The sequence below is a fragment of the Lepisma saccharinum genome, chromosome 4 (genome assembly GCF_977018435.1).
Source record: "Lepisma saccharinum chromosome 4, izLepSacc3.1, whole genome shotgun sequence".
Classification (NCBI taxonomy): domain Eukaryota; kingdom Metazoa; phylum Arthropoda; class Insecta; order Zygentoma; family Lepismatidae; genus Lepisma; species Lepisma saccharinum.
The window spans coordinates 22,522,416-22,542,862 of NC_139232.1; positions in this window are offsets into that span (position 1 = coordinate 22,522,416).

A 20,447-nucleotide genomic window follows, 5' to 3' on the forward strand; every position below is an offset into this window, starting at 1 on the left:
TGTAATGCATTCTTGGAATCACGTTTTACAAAATCACAATATAAAATTTCAAACTCGCATATCTCCGTTACTATAGAAGATACAGAAGTGAATTTAGAGTCAATGTAATCAGGTCGAAACTCTGTATAGGCTTATCCGGAAAAATTGAACCCATATGTAATATTCCTGCTTAGTTACCATGGAAACTCTCATAACAATAGAGTAAACAATCTATTTGTGCATGATTGTAGTTGTTGTCGTGGAGATTTGAAATAACTACTTTCATTGTTGAAACAATGTAATACATCCTTGGAATCACGTTTTACAAAAACATTATATAAAATTTCAAACTCGCATATCTCCGTTACTATAGAAGATACTGAAGTGATTTTACACTCAATGTAATAAGGTCGAAGCTCTCTATAGACTCATCCGAAAAAAATCAATTCATGTGTAATATTCATGCTTAGTTTGCATGGAAACTCTCATAACAATAAAGTAAACAATCTATTTGTGCATGATTGTAGTTGTTGTCGTGGAGATTTGAAATAACCACTTTCATTGTTGAAACATTGTAATACATCCTTGGAATCACGGTTTACAAAAACATTATATAAAATTTCAAACTCGCATATCTCAGTTACTATAGAAGACACTGAAGTGATTTTCACTCAATGTAATCAGGTCGAAGCTCTCTATAGGCTCATACGGAAAAATTGAATCCATGTGTAATATTCATGCTTAGTTTCCATGGAAACTCTCATAACAATAAAGTAAACAATCTATTTGTGCATGATTGTAGTCGTTGTCATGGAGATTTGAAATAACCACTTTCATTGTTGAAACAATGTAATACATCCTTGGAATCACGTTTTACAAGAACATTATATAAAATTTCAAACTCGAATATCTCCGTTACTATAGAAGATACAGAAGTGATTTTCACTCAATGTAATCAGGTCGAAGCTCTCTATAGGCTCATACGGAAAAATTGAATCCATATGTAATATTCTTGCTTAGTTTCCATGGAAACTCTCATAACAATAAAGTAAACAATCTATTTGTGCATGATTGTAGTCGTTGTCATGGAGATTTGAAATAAACACTTTCATTGTTGAAACAATGTAATACATCCTTGGAATCACGTTTTACAAGAACATTATATAAAATTTCAAACTCGCATATCTCCGTTACTATAGAAGATACAGAAGTGATTTTCACTCAATGTAATCAGGTCGAAGCTCTCTATAGGCTCATACGGAAAAATTGAATCCATGTGTAATATTCATGCTTAGTTTCCTTGGAAAATCTCATAACAATAAAGTAAACAATCTATTTGTGCATGATTGTAGTCGTTGTCATGGAGATTTGAAATAACCACTTTCATTGTTGAAACAATGTAATACATCCTTGGAATCACGTTTTACAAGAACATTATATAAAATTTCAAACTCGCATATCTCCGTTACTATAGAAGATACAGAAGTGATTTTCACTCAATGTAATCAGGTCGAAGCTCTCTATAGGCTCATACGGAAAAATTGAATCCATATGTAATATTCTTGCTTAGTTACCATGGAAACTCTCATAACAATAAAGTAAACAATCTATTTGTGCATGATTGTAGTTGTTGTCGTGGAGATTTGAAATAACCACTTTCATTGTTGAAACATTGTAATACATCCTTGGAATCACGGTTTACAAAAACATTATATAAAATTTCAAACTCGCATATCTCAGTTACTATAGAAGACACTGAAGTGATTTTCACTCAATGTAATCAGGTCGAAGCTCTCTATAGGCTCATACGGAAAAATTGAATCCATGTGTAATATTCATGCTTAGTTTCCATGGAAACTCTCATAACATTAAAGTAAACAATCTATTTGTGCATGATTGTAGTCGTTGTCATGGAGATTTGAAATAACCACTTTCATTGTTGAAACAATGTAATACATCCTTGGAATCACGTTTTACAAGAACATTATATAAAATTTCAAACTCGAATATCTCCGTTACTATAGAAGATACAGAAGTGATTTTCACTCAATGTAATCAGGTCGAAGCTCTCTATAGGCTCATACGGAAAAATTGAATCCATATGTAATATTCTTGCTTAGTTTCCATGGAAACTCTCATAACAATAAAGTAAACAATCTATTTGTGCATGATTGTAGTCGTTGTCATGGAGATTTGAAATAACCACTTTCATTGTTGAAACAATGTAATACATCCTTGGAATCACGTTTTACAAGAACATTATATAAAATTTCAAACTCGCATATCTCCGTTACTATAGAAGATACAGAAGTGATTTTCACTCAATGTAATCAGGTCGAAGCTCTCTATAGGCTCATACGGAAAAATTGAATCCATGTGTAATATTCATGCTTAGTTTCCTTGGAAAATCTCATAACAATAAAGTAAACAATCTATTTGTGCATGATTGTAGTCGTTGTCGTGGAGATTTGAAATAACCACTTTCATTGTTGAAACAATGTAATACATCCTTGGAATCACGTTTTACAAAACATTATATAAAATTTCAAACTCGCATATCTCCGTTACTATAAAAGTAACTGAAGTGATTTTACAGTCAATGTAATCAGGTCGAAGCTCTCTATTGGCTCATACGAAAAAATTGAATCCATATGTAATATTCCTGCTTAGTTACCATGGAAACTCTCATAACAATAAAGTAATCAATCTATTTGTGCATGATTGTAGTTGTTGTCGTGGAGATTTGAAATAACCACTTTCATTGTTGAAACATTGTAATACATCCTTGGAATCACGGTTTACAAAAACATTATATAAAATTTCAAACTCGCATATCTCAGTTACGATAGAAGACACTGAAGTGATTTTCACTCAATGTAATCAGGTCGAAGCTCTCTATAGGCTCATACGGAAAAATTGAATCCATGTGTAATATTCATGCTTAGTTTCCATGGAAACTCTCATAACAATAAAGTAAACAATCTATTTGTGCATGATTGTAGTCGTTGTCGTGGAGATTTGAAATAACCACTTTCATTGTTGAAACAATGTAATACATCCTTGGAATCACGTTTTAAAAAATCATTATATAAAATTTCAAACTCGCATATCTCCGTTACTATAGAAGATACAGAAGTGATTTTACACTCAATGTAATCAGGTCGAAACTCTCTATAGGCTCTAACGAAAAAATTGAATCCATATGTAATATTCCTGCTTAGTTACCATGGAAACTCTCTTAACAAAAAGTAAACAATCTATTTGTGCATGATTGTAGTCGTTGTCGTGGAGATTTGAAATAACCACTTTCATTGTTGAAACAATGTAATACATCCTTGGAATCACGTTTTACAAAAACATTATATAAAATTTCAAACTCGCATATCTCCGTTACTATAAAAGTAACTGAAGTGATTTTACAGTCAATGTAATCAGGTCGAAGCTCTCTATTGGCTCATACGAAAAAATTGAATCCATATGTAATATTCCTGCTTAGTTACCATGGAAACTCTCATAACAATAAAGTAATCTATCTATTTGTGCATGATTGTAGTCGTTGTCATGGAGATTTGAAATAACCACTTTCATTGTTGAAACAATGTAATACATCCTTGGAATCACGTTTTACAAGAACATTATATAAAATTTCAAACTCGCATATCTCCGTTACTATAGAAGATACAGAAGTGATTTTCACTCAATGTAATCAGGTCGAAGCTCTCTATAGGCTCATACGGAAAAATTGAATCCATATGTAATATTCCTCCTTAGTTACCATGGAAACTCCCATACACAATAAAGTAAACATACTATTTGTGCATGATTGTAGTTGTTGTCGTGGAGATTTGAAATAACCACTTTCATTGTTGAAACAATGTAATACATCCTTGGAATCACGTTTTAAAAAATCATTATATAAAATTTCAAACTCGCATATCTCCGTTACTATAGAAGATACAGAAGTGATTTTACACTCAATGTAATCAGGTCGAAACTCTCTATAGGCTCTAACGAAAAAATTGAATCCATATGTAATATTCCTGCTTAGTTACCATGGAAACTCTCTTAACAAAAAGTAAACAATCTATTTGTGCATGATTGTAGTCGTTGTCGTGGAGATTTGAAATAACCACTTTCATTGTTGAAACAATATAATACATCCTTGGAATCACGTTTTACAAAAACATTATACAATATTTCAAACTCGCATATCTCCGTTACTATAGAAGATACTGAAGTGATTTTACACTGAATGTAATCAGGTCGAAGCTCTCTATTGGCTCATACGAAAAAATTGAATCCATATGTAATATTCCTGCTTAATTACCATGGAAACTCCCATACACAATAAAGTAAACAATCTATTTGTGCATGATTGTAGTCGTTGTCGTGGAGATTTGAAATAACCACTTTTTATTGTTGAAACATTGTAATACATCCTTGGAATCACATTTTACAAAATCATTATATAAAATTTCAAACTCGCATATCTCCGTTACTATAGAAGATACAGAAGTGATTTTACACTCAATGTAATCAGGGCGAGGCTCTGTATAGGCTTATCCGGAAAAATTGAATCCATAAGTAATATTCCTGCTTAGTTAGCATGGAAACTCGCATAACAATAGAGTAAACAATCTATTTATGCATGATTGTAGTTGTTGTCGTGGAGATTTGAAATAACCACTTTCATTGTTGAAACAATGTAATGCATTCTTGGAATCACGTTTTACAAAATCACAATATAAAATTTCAAACTCGCATATCTCCGTTACTATAGAAGATACAGAAGTGAATTTAGAGTCAATGTAATCAGGTCGAAACTCTGTATAGGCTTATCCGGAAAAATTGAACCCATATGTAATATTCCTGCTTAGTTACCATGGAAACTCTCATAACAATAGAGTAAACAATCTATTTGTGCATGATTGTAGTTGTTGTCGTGGAGATTTGAAATAACTACTTTCATTGTTGAAACAATGTAATACATCCTTGGAATCACGTTTTACAAAAACATTATATAAAATTTCAAACTCGCATATCTCCGTTACTATAGAAGATACTGAAGTGATTTTACACTCAATGTAATAAGGTCGAAGCTCTCTATAGACTCATCCGAAAAAAATCAATTCATGTGTAATATTCATGCTTAGTTTGCATGGAAACTCTCATAACAATAAAGTAAACAATCTATTTGTGCATGATTGTAGTTGTTGTCGTGGAGATTTGAAATAACCACTTTCATTGTTGAAACATTGTAATACATCCTTGGAATCACGGTTTACAAAAACATTATATAAAATTTCAAACTCGCATATCTCAGTTACTATAGAAGACACTGAAGTGATTTTCACTCAATGTAATCAGGTCGAAGCTCTCTATAGGCTCATACGGAAAAATTGAATCCATGTGTAATATTCATGCTTAGTTTCCATGGAAACTCTCATAACAATAAAGTAAACAATCTATTTGTGCATGATTGTAGTCGTTGTCATGGAGATTTGAAATAACCACTTTCATTGTTGAAACAATGTAATACATCCTTGGAATCACGTTTTACAAGAACATTATATAAAATTTCAAACTCGAATATCTCCGTTACTATAGAAGATACAGAAGTGATTTTCACTCAATGTAATCAGGTCGAAGCTCTCTATAGGCTCATACGGAAAAATTGAATCCATATGTAATATTCTTGCTTAGTTTCCATGGAAACTCTCATAACAATAAAGTAAACAATCTATTTGTGCATGATTGTAGTCGTTGTCATGGAGATTTGAAATAAACACTTTCATTGTTGAAACAATGTAATACATCCTTGGAATCACGTTTTACAAGAACATTATATAAAATTTCAAACTCGCATATCTCCGTTACTATAGAAGATACAGAAGTGATTTTCACTCAATGTAATCAGGTCGAAGCTCTCTATAGGCTCATACGGAAAAATTGAATCCATGTGTAATATTCATGCTTAGTTTCCTTGGAAAATCTCATAACAATAAAGTAAACAATCTATTTGTGCATGATTGTAGTCGTTGTCATGGAGATTTGAAATAACCACTTTCATTGTTGAAACAATGTAATACATCCTTGGAATCACGTTTTACAAGAACATTATATAAAATTTCAAACTCGCATATCTCCGTTACTATAGAAGATACAGAAGTGATTTTCACTCAATGTAATCAGGTCGAAGCTCTCTATAGGCTCATACGGAAAAATTGAATCCATATGTAATATTCTTGCTTAGTTACCATGGAAACTCTCATAACAATAAAGTAAACAATCTATTTGTGCATGATTGTAGTTGTTGTCGTGGAGATTTGAAATAACCACTTTCATTGTTGAAACATTGTAATACATCCTTGGAATCACGGTTTACAAAAACATTATATAAAATTTCAAACTCGCATATCTCAGTTACTATAGAAGACACTGAAGTGATTTTCACTCAATGTAATCAGGTCGAAGCTCTCTATAGGCTCATACGGAAAAATTGAATCCATGTGTAATATTCATGCTTAGTTTCCATGGAAACTCTCATAACATTAAAGTAAACAATCTATTTGTGCATGATTGTAGTCGTTGTCATGGAGATTTGAAATAACCACTTTCATTGTTGAAACAATGTAATACATCCTTGGAATCACGTTTTACAAGAACATTATATAAAATTTCAAACTCGAATATCTCCGTTACTATAGAAGATACAGAAGTGATTTTCACTCAATGTAATCAGGTCGAAGCTCTCTATAGGCTCATACGGAAAAATTGAATCCATATGTAATATTCTTGCTTAGTTTCCATGGAAACTCTCATAACAATAAAGTAAACAATCTATTTGTGCATGATTGTAGTCGTTGTCATGGAGATTTGAAATAACCACTTTCATTGTTGAAACAATGTAATACATCCTTGGAATCACGTTTTACAAGAACATTATATAAAATTTCAAACTCGCATATCTCCGTTACTATAGAAGATACAGAAGTGATTTTCACTCAATGTAATCAGGTCGAAGCTCTCTATAGGCTCATACGGAAAAATTGAATCCATGTGTAATATTCATGCTTAGTTTCCTTGGAAAATCTCATAACAATAAAGTAAACAATCTATTTGTGCATGATTGTAGTCGTTGTCGTGGAGATTTGAAATAACCACTTTCATTGTTGAAACAATGTAATACATCCTTGGAATCACGTTTTACAAAACATTATATAAAATTTCAAACTCGCATATCTCCGTTACTATAAAAGTAACTGAAGTGATTTTACAGTCAATGTAATCAGGTCGAAGCTCTCTATTGGCTCATACGAAAAAATTGAATCCATATGTAATATTCCTGCTTAGTTACCATGGAAACTCTCATAACAATAAAGTAATCAATCTATTTGTGCATGATTGTAGTTGTTGTCGTGGAGATTTGAAATAACCACTTTCATTGTTGAAACATTGTAATACATCCTTGGAATCACGGTTTACAAAAACATTATATAAAATTTCAAACTCGCATATCTCAGTTACGATAGAAGACACTGAAGTGATTTTCACTCAATGTAATCAGGTCGAAGCTCTCTATAGGCTCATACGGAAAAATTGAATCCATGTGTAATATTCATGCTTAGTTTCCATGGAAACTCTCATAACAATAAAGTAAACAATCTATTTGTGCATGATTGTAGTCGTTGTCGTGGAGATTTGAAATAACCACTTTCATTGTTGAAACAATGTAATACATCCTTGGAATCACGTTTTAAAAAATCATTATATAAAATTTCAAACTCGCATATCTCCGTTACTATAGAAGATACAGAAGTGATTTTACACTCAATGTAATCAGGTCGAAACTCTCTATAGGCTCTAACGAAAAAATTGAATCCATATGTAATATTCCTGCTTAGTTACCATGGAAACTCTCTTAACAAAAAGTAAACAATCTATTTGTGCATGATTGTAGTCGTTGTCGTGGAGATTTGAAATAACCACTTTCATTGTTGAAACAATGTAATACATCCTTGGAATCACGTTTTACAAAAACATTATATAAAATTTCAAACTCGCATATCTCCGTTACTATAAAAGTAACTGAAGTGATTTTACAGTCAATGTAATCAGGTCGAAGCTCTCTATTGGCTCATACGAAAAAATTGAATCCATATGTAATATTCCTGCTTAGTTACCATGGAAACTCTCATAACAATAAAGTAATCTATCTATTTGTGCATGATTGTAGTCGTTGTCATGGAGATTTGAAATAACCACTTTCATTGTTGAAACAATGTAATACATCCTTGGAATCACGTTTTACAAGAACATTATATAAAATTTCAAACTCGCATATCTCCGTTACTATAGAAGATACAGAAGTGATTTTCACTCAATGTAATCAGGTCGAAGCTCTCTATAGGCTCATACGGAAAAATTGAATCCATATGTAATATTCCTCCTTAGTTACCATGGAAACTCCCATACACAATAAAGTAAACATACTATTTGTGCATGATTGTAGTTGTTGTCGTGGAGATTTGAAATAACCACTTTCATTGTTGAAACAATGTAATACATCCTTGGAATCACGTTTTAAAAAATCATTATATAAAATTTCAAACTCGCATATCTCCGTTACTATAGAAGATACAGAAGTGATTTTACACTCAATGTAATCAGGTCGAAACTCTCTATAGGCTCTAACGAAAAAATTGAATCCATATGTAATATTCCTGCTTAGTTACCATGGAAACTCTCTTAACAAAAAGTAAACAATCTATTTGTGCATGATTGTAGTCGTTGTCGTGGAGATTTGAAATAACCACTTTCATTGTTGAAACAATATAATACATCCTTGGAATCACGTTTTACAAAAACATTATACAATATTTCAAACTCGCATATCTCCGTTACTATAGAAGATACTGAAGTGATTTTACACTGAATGTAATCAGGTCGAAGCTCTCTATTGGCTCATACGAAAAAATTGAATCCATATGTAATATTCCTGCTTAATTACCATGGAAACTCCCATACACAATAAAGTAAAGAATCTATTTGTGCATGATTGTAGTCGTTGTCGTGGAGATTTGAAATAACCACTTTCATTGTTGAAACATTGTAATACATCCTTGGAATCACATTTTACAAAATCATTATATAAAATTTCAAACTCGCATATCTCCGTTACTATAGAAGATACAGAAGTGATTTTACACTCAATGTAATCAGGGCGAGGCTCTGTATAGGCTTATCCGGAAAAATTGAATCCATAAGTAATATTCCTGCTTAGTTAGCATGGAAACTCGCATAACAATAGAGTAAACAATCTATTTATGCATGATTGTAGTTGTTGTCGTGGAGATTTGAAATAACCACTTTCATTGTTGAAACAATGTAATGCATTCTTGGAATCACGTTTTACAAAATCACAATATAAAATTTCAAACTCGCATATCTCCGTTACTATAGAAGATACAGAAGTGAATTTACAGTCAATGTAATCAGGTCGAAACTCTGTATAGGCTTATCCGGAAAAATTGAACCCATATGTAATATTCCTGCTTAGTTACCATGGAAACTCTCATAACAATAGAGTAAACAATCTATTTGTGCATGATTGTAGTTGTTGTCGTGGAGATTTGAAATAACTACTTTCATTGTTGAAACAATGTAATACATCCTTGGAATCACGTTTTACAAAAACATTATATAAAATTTCAAACTCGCATATCTCCGTTACTATAGAAGATACTGAAGTGATTTTACACTCAATGTAATAAGGTCGAAGCTCTCTATAGACTCATCCGAAAAAAATCAATTCATGTGTAATATTCATGCTTAGTTTGCATGGAAACTCTCATAACAATAAAGTAAACAATCTATTTGTGCATGATTGTAGTCGTTGTAATGGAGATTTGAAATAACCACTTTCATTGTTGAAACAATGTAATACATCCTTGGAATCACGTTTTACAAGAACATTATATAAAATTTCAAACTCGCATATCTCCGTTACTATAGAAGATGCAGAAGTGATTTTCACTCAATGTAATCAGGTCGAAGCTCTCTATAGGCTCATACGGAAAAATTGAATCCATATGTAATATTCCTGCTTAGTTACCATGGAAACTCCCATACACAATAAAGTAAACAATCTAATTGTGCATGATTGTAGTTGTTGTCGTGGAGATTTGAAATAACCACTTTCATTGTTGAAACAATGTAATACATCCTTGGAATCACGTTTTAAAAAATCATTATATAAAATTTCAAACTCGCATATCTCCGTTACTATAGAAGATACAGAAGTGATTTTACACTCAATGTAATCAGGTCGAAACTCTCTATAGGCTCTAACGAAAAAATTGAATCCATATGTAATATTCCTGCTTAGTTACCATGGAAACTCTCTTAGCAAAAAGTAAACAATCTATTTGTGCATGATTGTAGTCGTTGTCGTGGAGATTTGAAATAACCACTTTCATTGTTGAAACAATGTAATACATCCTTGGAATCACGTTTTACAAAACATTATATAAAATTTCAAACTCGCATATCTCCGTTACTATAAAAGTAACTGAAGTGATTTTACAGTCAATGTAATCAGGTCGAAGCTCTCTATTGGCTCATACGAAAAAATTGAATCCATATGTAATATTCCTGCTTAGTTACCATGGAAACTCTCATAACAATAAAGTAATCAATCTATTTGTGCATGATTGTAGTTGTTGTCGTGGAGATTTGAAATAACCACTTTCATTGTTGAAACATTGTAATACATCCTTGGAATCACGGTTTACAAAAACATTATATAAAATTTCAAACTCGCATATCTCAGTTACGATAGAAGACACTGAAGTGATTTTCACTCAATGTAATCAGGTCGAAGCTCTCTATAGGCTCATACGGAAAAATTGAATCCATGTGTAATATTCATGCTTAGTTTCCATGGAAACTCTCATAACAATAAAGTAAACAATCTATTTGTGCATGATTGTAGTCGTTGTCGTGGAGATTTGAAATAACCACTTTCATTGTTGAAACAATGTAATACATCCTTGGAATCACGTTTTAAAAAATCATTATATAAAATTTCAAACTCGCATATCTCCGTTACTATAGAAGATACAGAAGTGATTTTACACTCAATGTAATCAGGTCGAAACTCTCTATAGGCTCTAACGAAAAAATTGAATCCATATGTAATATTCCTGCTTAGTTACCATGGAAACTCTCTTAACAAAAAGTAAACAATCTATTTGTGCATGATTGTAGTCGTTGTCGTGGAGATTTGAAATAACCACTTTCATTGTTGAAACAATGTAATACATCCTTGGAATCACGTTTTACAAAAACATTATATAAAATTTCAAACTCGCATATCTCCGTTACTATAAAAGTAACTGAAGTGATTTTACAGTCAATGTAATCAGGTCGAAGCTCTCTATTGGCTCATACGAAAAAATTGAATCCATATGTAATATTCCTGCTTAGTTACCATGGAAACTCTCATAACAATAAAGTAATCTATCTATTTGTGCATGATTGTAGTCGTTGTCATGGAGATTTGAAATAACCACTTTCATTGTTGAAACAATGTAATACATCCTTGGAATCACGTTTTACAAGAACATTATATAAAATTTCAAACTCGCATATCTCCGTTACTATAGAAGATACAGAAGTGATTTTCACTCAATGTAATCAGGTCGAAGCTCTCTATAGGCTCATACGGAAAAATTGAATCCATATGTAATATTCCTCCTTAGTTACCATGGAAACTCCCATACACAATAAAGTAAACATACTATTTGTGCATGATTGTAGTTGTTGTCGTGGAGATTTGAAATAACCACTTTCATTGTTGAAACAATGTAATACATCCTTGGAATCACGTTTTAAAAAATCATTATATAAAATTTCAAACTCGCATATCTCCGTTACTATAGAAGATACAGAAGTGATTTTACACTCAATGTAATCAGGTCGAAACTCTCTATAGGCTCTAACGAAAAAATTGAATCCATATGTAATATTCCTGCTTAGTTACCATGGAAACTCTCTTAACAAAAAGTAAACAATCTATTTGTGCATGATTGTAGTCGTTGTCGTGGAGATTTGAAATAACCACTTTCATTGTTGAAACAATATAATACATCCTTGGAATCACGTTTTACAAAAACGTTATACAATATTTCAAACTCGCATATCTCCGTTACTATAGAAGATACTGAAGTGATTTTACACTGAATGTAATCAGGTCGAAGCTCTCTATTGGCTCATACGAAAAAATTGAATCCATATGTAATATTCCTGCTTAATTACCATGGAAACTCCCATACACAATAAAGTAAACAATCTATTTGTGCATGATTGTAGTCGTTGTCGTGGAGATTTGAAATAACCACTTTCATTGTTGAAACATTGTAATACATCCTTGGAATCACATTTTACAAAATCATTATATAAAATTTCAAACTCGCATATCTCCGTTACTATAGAAGATACAGAAGTGATTTTACACTCAATGTAATCAGGGCGAGGCTCTGTATAGGCTTATCCGGAAAAATTGAATCCATAAGTAATATTCCTGCTTAGTTAGCATGGAAACTCGCATAACAATAGAGTAAACAATCTATTTATGCATGATTGTAGTTGTTGTAGTGGAGATTTGAAATAACCACTTTCATTGTTGAAACAATGTAATGCATTCTTGGAATCACGTTTTACAAAATCACAATATAAAATTTCAAACTCGCATATCTCCGTTACTATAGAAGATACAGAAGTGAATTTACAGTCAATGTAATCAGGTCGAAACTCTGTATAGGCTTATCCGGAAAAATTGAACCCATATGTAATATTCCTGCTTAGTTACCATGGAAACTCTCATAACAATAGAGTAAACAATCTATTTGTGCATGATTGTAGTTGTTGTCGTGGAGATTTGAAATAACTACTTTCATTGTTGAAACAATGTAATACATCCTTGGAATCACGTTTTACAAAAACATTATATAAAATTTCAAACTCGCATATCTCCGTTACTATAGAAGATACTGAAGTGATTTTACACTCAATGTAATAAGGTCGAAGCTCTCTATAGACTCATCCGAAAAAAATCAATTCATGTGTAATATTCATGCTTAGTTTGCATGGAAACTCTCATAACAATAAAGTAAACAATCTATTTGTGCATGATTGTAGTTGTTGTCGTGGAGATTTGAAATAACCACTTTCATTGTTGAAACATTGTAATACATCCTTGGAATCACGGTTTACAAAAACATTATATAAAATTTCAAACTCGCATATCTCAGTTACTATAGAAGACACTGAAGTGATTTTCACTCAATGTAATCAGGTCGAAGCTCTCTATAGGCTCATACGGAAAAATTGAATCCATGTGTAATATTCATGCTTAGTTTCCATGGAAACTCTCATAACAATAAAGTAAACAATCTATTTGTGCATGATTGTAGTCGTTGTCATGGAGATTTGAAATAACCACTTTCATTGTTGAAACAATGTAATACATCCTTGGAATCACGTTTTACAAGAACATTATATAAAATTTCAAACTCGAATATCTCCGTTACTATAGAAGATACAGAAGTGATTTTCACTCAATGTAATCAGGTCGAAGCTCTCTATAGGCTCATACGGAAAAATTGAATCCATATGTAATATTCTTGCTTAGTTTCCATGGAAACTCTCATAACAATAAAGTAAACAATCTATTTGTGCATGATTGTAGTCGTTGTCATGGAGATTTGAAATAAACACTTTCATTGTTGAAACAATGTAATACATCCTTGGAATCGCGTTTTAAAAAATCATTATATAAAATTTCAAACTCGCATATCTCCGTTACTATAGAAGATACAGAAGTGATTTTACACTCAATGTAATCAGGTCGAAACTCTCTATAGGCTCTAACGAAAAAATTGAATCCATATGTAATATTCCTGCTTAGTTACCATGGAAACTCTCTTAACAAAAAGTAAACAATCTATTTGTGCATGATTGTAGTCGTTGTCGTGGAGATTTGAAATAACCACTTTCATTGTTGAAACAATGTAATACATCCTTGGAATCACGTTTTACAAAAACATTATATAAAATTTCAAACTCGCATATCTCCGTTACTATAAAAGTAACTGAAGTGATTTTACAGTCAATGTAATCAGGTCGAAGCTTTCTATTGGCTCATACGAAAAAATTGAATCCATATGTAATATTCCTGCTTAGTTACCATGGAAACTCTCATAACAATAAAGTAATCTATCTATTTGTGCATGATTGTAGTTGTTGTCGTGGAGATTTGAAATAACCACTTTCATTGTTGAAACATTGTAATACATCCTTGGAATCACGGTTTACAAAAACATTATATAAAATTTCAAACTCGCATATCTCAGTTACGATAGAAGACACTGAAGTGATTTTCACTCAATGTAATCAGGTCGAAGCTCTCTATAGGCTCATACGGAAAAATTGAATCCATGTGTAATATTCATGCTTAGTTTCCATGGAAACTCTCATAACAATAAAGTAAACAATCTATTTGTGCATGATTGTAGTCGTTATCATGGAGATTTGAAATAACCACTTTCATTGTTGAAACAATGTAATACATCCTTGGAATCACGTTTTACAAGAACATTATATAAAATTTCAAACTCGCATATCTCCGTTACTATAGAAGATACAGAAGTGATTTTCACTCAATGTAATCAGGTCGAAGCTCTCTATAGGCTCATACGGAAAAATTGAATCCATATGTAATATTCCTGCTTAGTTACCATGGAAACTCCCATACACAATAAAGTAAACAATCTATTTGTGCATGATTGTAGTTGTTGTCGTGGAGATTTGAAATAACCACTTTCATTGTTGAAACAATGTAATACATCCTTGGAATCACGTTTTAAAAAATCATTATATAAAATTTCAAACTCGCATATCTCCGTTACTATAGAAGATACAGAAGTGATTTTACACTCAATGTAATCAGGTCGAAACTCTCTATAGGCTCTAACGAAAAAATTGAATCCATATGTAATATTCCTGCTTAGTTACCATGGAAACTCTCTTAACAAAAAGTAAACAATCTATTTGTGCATGATTGTAGTCGTTGTCGTGGAGATTTGAAATAACCACTTTCATTCTTGAAACAATGTAATACATCCTTGGATTCACGTTTTACAAAAACATTATATAAAATTTCAAACTCGCATATCTCAGTTACTATAAAAGTAACTGAAGTGATTTTACACTCAATGTAATCAGGTCGAAGCTCTCTATTGGCTCATACGAAAAAATTGAATCCATATGTAATATTCCTGCTTAGTTACCATAGAAACTCCCATACACAATAAAGTAAACAATCTATTTGTGCATGATTGTAGTTGTTGTCGTGGAGATTTGAAATAACCACTTTCATTGTTGAAAAAATGTAATACATCCTTGGAATCATGTTTTACAAAAACATTATATAAAATTTCAAACTCGCATATCTCCGTTACTATAGAAGATACAGAAGTGATTTTACACTCAATGTAATCAGGTCGAAGCTCTCTATTGGCTCTTCGGGAAAAATTGAATCCATATGTAATATTCTTGCTTAGTTACCATGGAAACTCTCTTAAAAATAAAGTAAACAATCTATTTGTGCATGATTGTAGTTGTTGTCGTGGAGATTTGAAATAACCACTTTCATTGTTGAAACATTGTAATACATCCTTGGAATCACGTTTTACAAGAACATTATATAAAATTTCAAACTCGCATATCTCCGTTACTATAGAAGATACTGAATTGATTTTACACTCAATGTAATCAGGTCGAAGCTCTCTATAGGCTCATACGGAAAAATTGAATCCATATGTAATATTCCTGCTTAGTTACCATGGAAACTCTCATAACAATAAAGTAAACAATCTATTTGTGCATGATTGTAGTCGTTGTCGTGGAGATTTGAAATAACCACTTTCATTGTTGAAACAATATAATACATCCTTGGAATCACGTTTTACAAAAACATTATACAATATTTCAAACTCGCATATCTCCGTTACTATAGAAGATACTGAAGTGATTTTACACTGAATGTAATCAGGTCGAAGCTCTCTATTGGCTCATACGAAAAATTGAATCCATATGTAATATTCCTGCTTAATTACCATGGAAACTCCCATACACAATAAAGTAAACAATCTATTTGTGCATGATTGTAGTCGTTGTCGTGGAGATTTGAAATAACCACTTTCATTGTTGAAACATTGTAATACATCCTTGGAATCACATTTTACAAAATCATTATATAAAATTTCAAACTCGCATATCTCCGTTACTATAGAAGATACAGAAGTGATTTTACACTCAATGTAATCAGGGCGAGGCTCTGTATAGGCTTATCCGGAAAAATTGAATCCATAAGTAATATTCCTGCTTAGTTAGCATGGAAACTCGCATAACAATAGAGTAAACAATCTATTGATGCATGATTGTAGTTGTTGTCGTGGAGATTTGAAATAACCACTTTCATTGTTGAAACAATGTAATGCATTCTTGGAATCACGTTTTACAAAATCACAATATAAAATTTCAAACTCGCATATCTCCGTTACTATAGAAGATACAGAAGTGAATTTACAGTCAATGTAATCAGGTCGAAACTCTGTATAGGCTTATCCGGAAAAATTGAACCCATATGTAATATTCCTGCTTAGTTACCATGGAAACTCTCATAACAATAGAGTAAACAATCTATTTGTGCATGATTGTAGTTGTTGTCGTGGAGATTTGAAATAACTACTTTCATTGTTGAAACAATGTAATACATCCTTGGAATCACGTTTTACAAAAACATTATATAAAATTTCAAACTCGCATATCTCCGTTACTATAGAAGATACTGAAGTGATTTTACACTCAATGTAATAAGGTCGAAGCTCTCTATAGACTCATCCGAAAAAAATCAATTCATGTGTAATATTCATGCTTAGTTTGCATGGAAACTCTCATAACAATAAAGTAAACAATCTATTTGTGCATGATTGTAGTTGTTGTCGTGGAGATTTGAAATAACCACTTTCATTGTTGAAACATTGTAATACATCCTTGGAATCACGGTTTACATAAACATTATATAAAATTTCAAACTCGCATATCTCAGTTACTATAGAAGACACTGAAGTGATTTTCACTCAATGTAATCAGGTCGAAGCTCTCTATAGGCTCATACGGAAAAATTGAATCCATGTGTAATATTCATGCTTAGTTTCCATGGAAACTCTCATAACAATAAAGTAAACAATCTATTTGTGCATGATTGTAGTCGTTGTCATGGAGATTTGAAATAACCACTTTCATTGTTGAAACAATGTAATACATCCTTGGAATCACGTTTTACAAGAACATTATATAAAATTTCAAACTCGAATATCGCCGTTACTATAGAAGATACAGAAGTGATTTTCACTCAATGTAATCAGGTCGAAGCTCTCTATAGGCTCATACGGAAAAATTGAATCCATATGTAATATTCTTGCTTAGTTTCCATGGAAACTCTCATAACAATAAAGTAAACAATCTATTTGTGCATGATTGTAGTCGTTGTCATGGAGATTTGAAATAACCACTTTCATTGTTGAAACAATGTAATACATCCTTGGAATCACGTTTTACAAGAACATTATATAAAATTTCAAACTCGCATATCTCCGTTACTATAGAAGATACAGAAGTGATTTTCACTCAATGTAATCAGGTCGAAGCTCTCTATAGGCTCATACGGAAAAATTGAATCCATATGTAATATTCCTGCTTAGTTACCATGGAAACTCCCATACACAATAAAGTAAACAATCTATTTGTGCATGATTGTAGTTGTTGTCGTGGAGATTTGAAATAACCACTTTCATTGTTGAAACAATGTAATACATCCTTGGAATCACGTTTTAAAAAATCATTATATAAAATTTCAAACTCGCATATCTCCGTTACTATAGAAGATACAGAAGTGATTTTACACTCAATGTAATCAGGTCGAAACTCTCTATAGGCTCTAACGAAAAAATTGAATCCATATGTAATATTCCTGCTTAGTTACCATGGAAACTCTCTTAACAAAAAGTAAACAATCTATTTGTGCATGATTGTAGTCGTTGTCGTGGAGATTTGAAATAACCACTTTCATTCTTGAAACAATGTAATACATCCTTGGATTCACGTTTTACAAAAACATTATATAAAATTTCAAACTCGCATATCTCAGTTACTATAAAAGTAACTGAAGTGATTTTACACTCAATGTAATCAGGTCGAAGCTCTCTATTGGCTCATACGAAAAAATTGAATCCATATGTAATATTCCTGCTTAGTTACCATAGAAACTCCCATACACAATAAAGTAAACAATCTATTTGTGCATGATTGTAGTTGTTGTCGTGGAGATTTGAAATAACCACTTTCATTGTTGAAAAAATGTAATACATCCTTGGAATCATGTTTTACAAAAACATTATATAAAATTTCAAACTCGCATATCTCCGTTACTATAGAAGATACAGAAGTGATTTTACACTCAATGTAATCAGGTCGAAGCTCTCTATTGGCTCTTCGGGAAAAATTGAATCCATATGTAATATTCTTGCTTAGTTACCATGGAAACTCTCTTAAAAATAAAGTAAACAATCTATTTGTGCATGATTGTAGTTGTTGTCGTGGAGATTTGAAATAACCACTTTCATTGTTGAAACATTGTAATACATCCTTGGAATCACGTTTTACAAGAACATTATATAAAATTTCAAACTCGCATATCTCCGTTACTATAGAAGATACTGAATTGATTTTACACTCAATGTAATCAGGTCGAAGCTCTCTATAGGCTCATACGGAAAAATTGAATCCATATGTAATATTCCTGCTTAGTTACCATGGAAACTCTCATAACAATAAAGTAAACAATCTATTTGTGCATGATTGTAGTCGTTGTCGTGGAGATTTGAAATAACCACTTTCATTGTTGAAACAATATAATACATCCTTGGAATCACGTTTTACAAAAACATTATACAATATTTCAAACTCGCATATCTCCGTTACTATAGAAGATACTGAAGTGATTTTACACTGAATGTAATCAGGTCGAAGCTCTCTATTGGCTCATACGAAAAATTGAATCCATATGTAATATTCCTGCTTAATTACCATGGAAACTCCCATACACAATAAAGTAAACAATCTATTTGTGCATGATTGTAGTCGTTGTCGTGGAGATTTGAAATAACCACTTTCATTGTTGAAACATTGTAATACATCCTTGGAATCACATTTTACAAAATCATTATATAAAATTTCAAACTCGCATATCTCCGTTACTATAGAAGATACAGAAGTGATTTTAAACTCAATGTAATCAGGGCGAGGCTCTGTATAGGCTTATCCGGAAAAATTGAATCCATAAGTAATATTCCTGCTTAGTTAGCATGGAAACTCGCATAACAATAGAGTAAACAATCTATTGATGCATGATTGTAGTTGTTGTCGTGGAGATTTGAAATAACCACTTTCATTGTTGAAACAATGTAATGCATTCTTGGAATCACGTTTTACAAAATCACAATATAAAATTTCAAACTCGCATATCTCCGTTACTATAGAAGATACAGAAGTGAATTTACAGTCAATGTAATCAGGTCGAAACTCTGTATAGGCTTATCCGGAAAAATTGAACCCATATGTAATATTCCTGCTTAGTTACCATGGAAACTCTCATAACAATAGAGTAAACAATCTATTTGTGCATGATTGTAGTTGTTGTCGTGGAGATTTGAAATAACTACTTTCATTGTTGAAACAATGTAATACATCCTTGGAATCACGTTTTACAAAAACATTATATAAAATTTCAAACTCGCATATCTCCGTTACTATAGAAGATACTGAAGTGATTTTACACTCAATGTAATAAGGTCGAAGCTCTCTATAGACTCATCCGAAAAAAATCAATTCATGTGTAATATTCATGCTTAGTTTGCATGGAAACTCTCATAACAATAAAGTAAACAATCTATTTGTGCATGATTGTAGTTGTTGTCGTGGAGATTTGAAATAACCACTTTCATTGTTGAAACATTGTAATACATCCTTGGAATCACGGTTTACAAAAACATTATATAAAAAATCAAACTCGCATATCTCAGTTACTATAGAAGACACTGAAGTGATTTTCACTCAATGTAATCAGGTCGAAGCTCTCTATAGGCTCATACGGAAAAATTGAATCCATGTGTAATATTCATGCTTAGTTTCCATGGAAACTCTCATAACAATAAAGTAAACAATCTATTTGTGCATGATTGTAGTCGTTGTCATGGAGATTTGAAATAACCACTTTCATTGTTGAAACAATGTAATACATCCTTGGAATCACGTTTTACAAGAACATTATATAAAATTTCAAA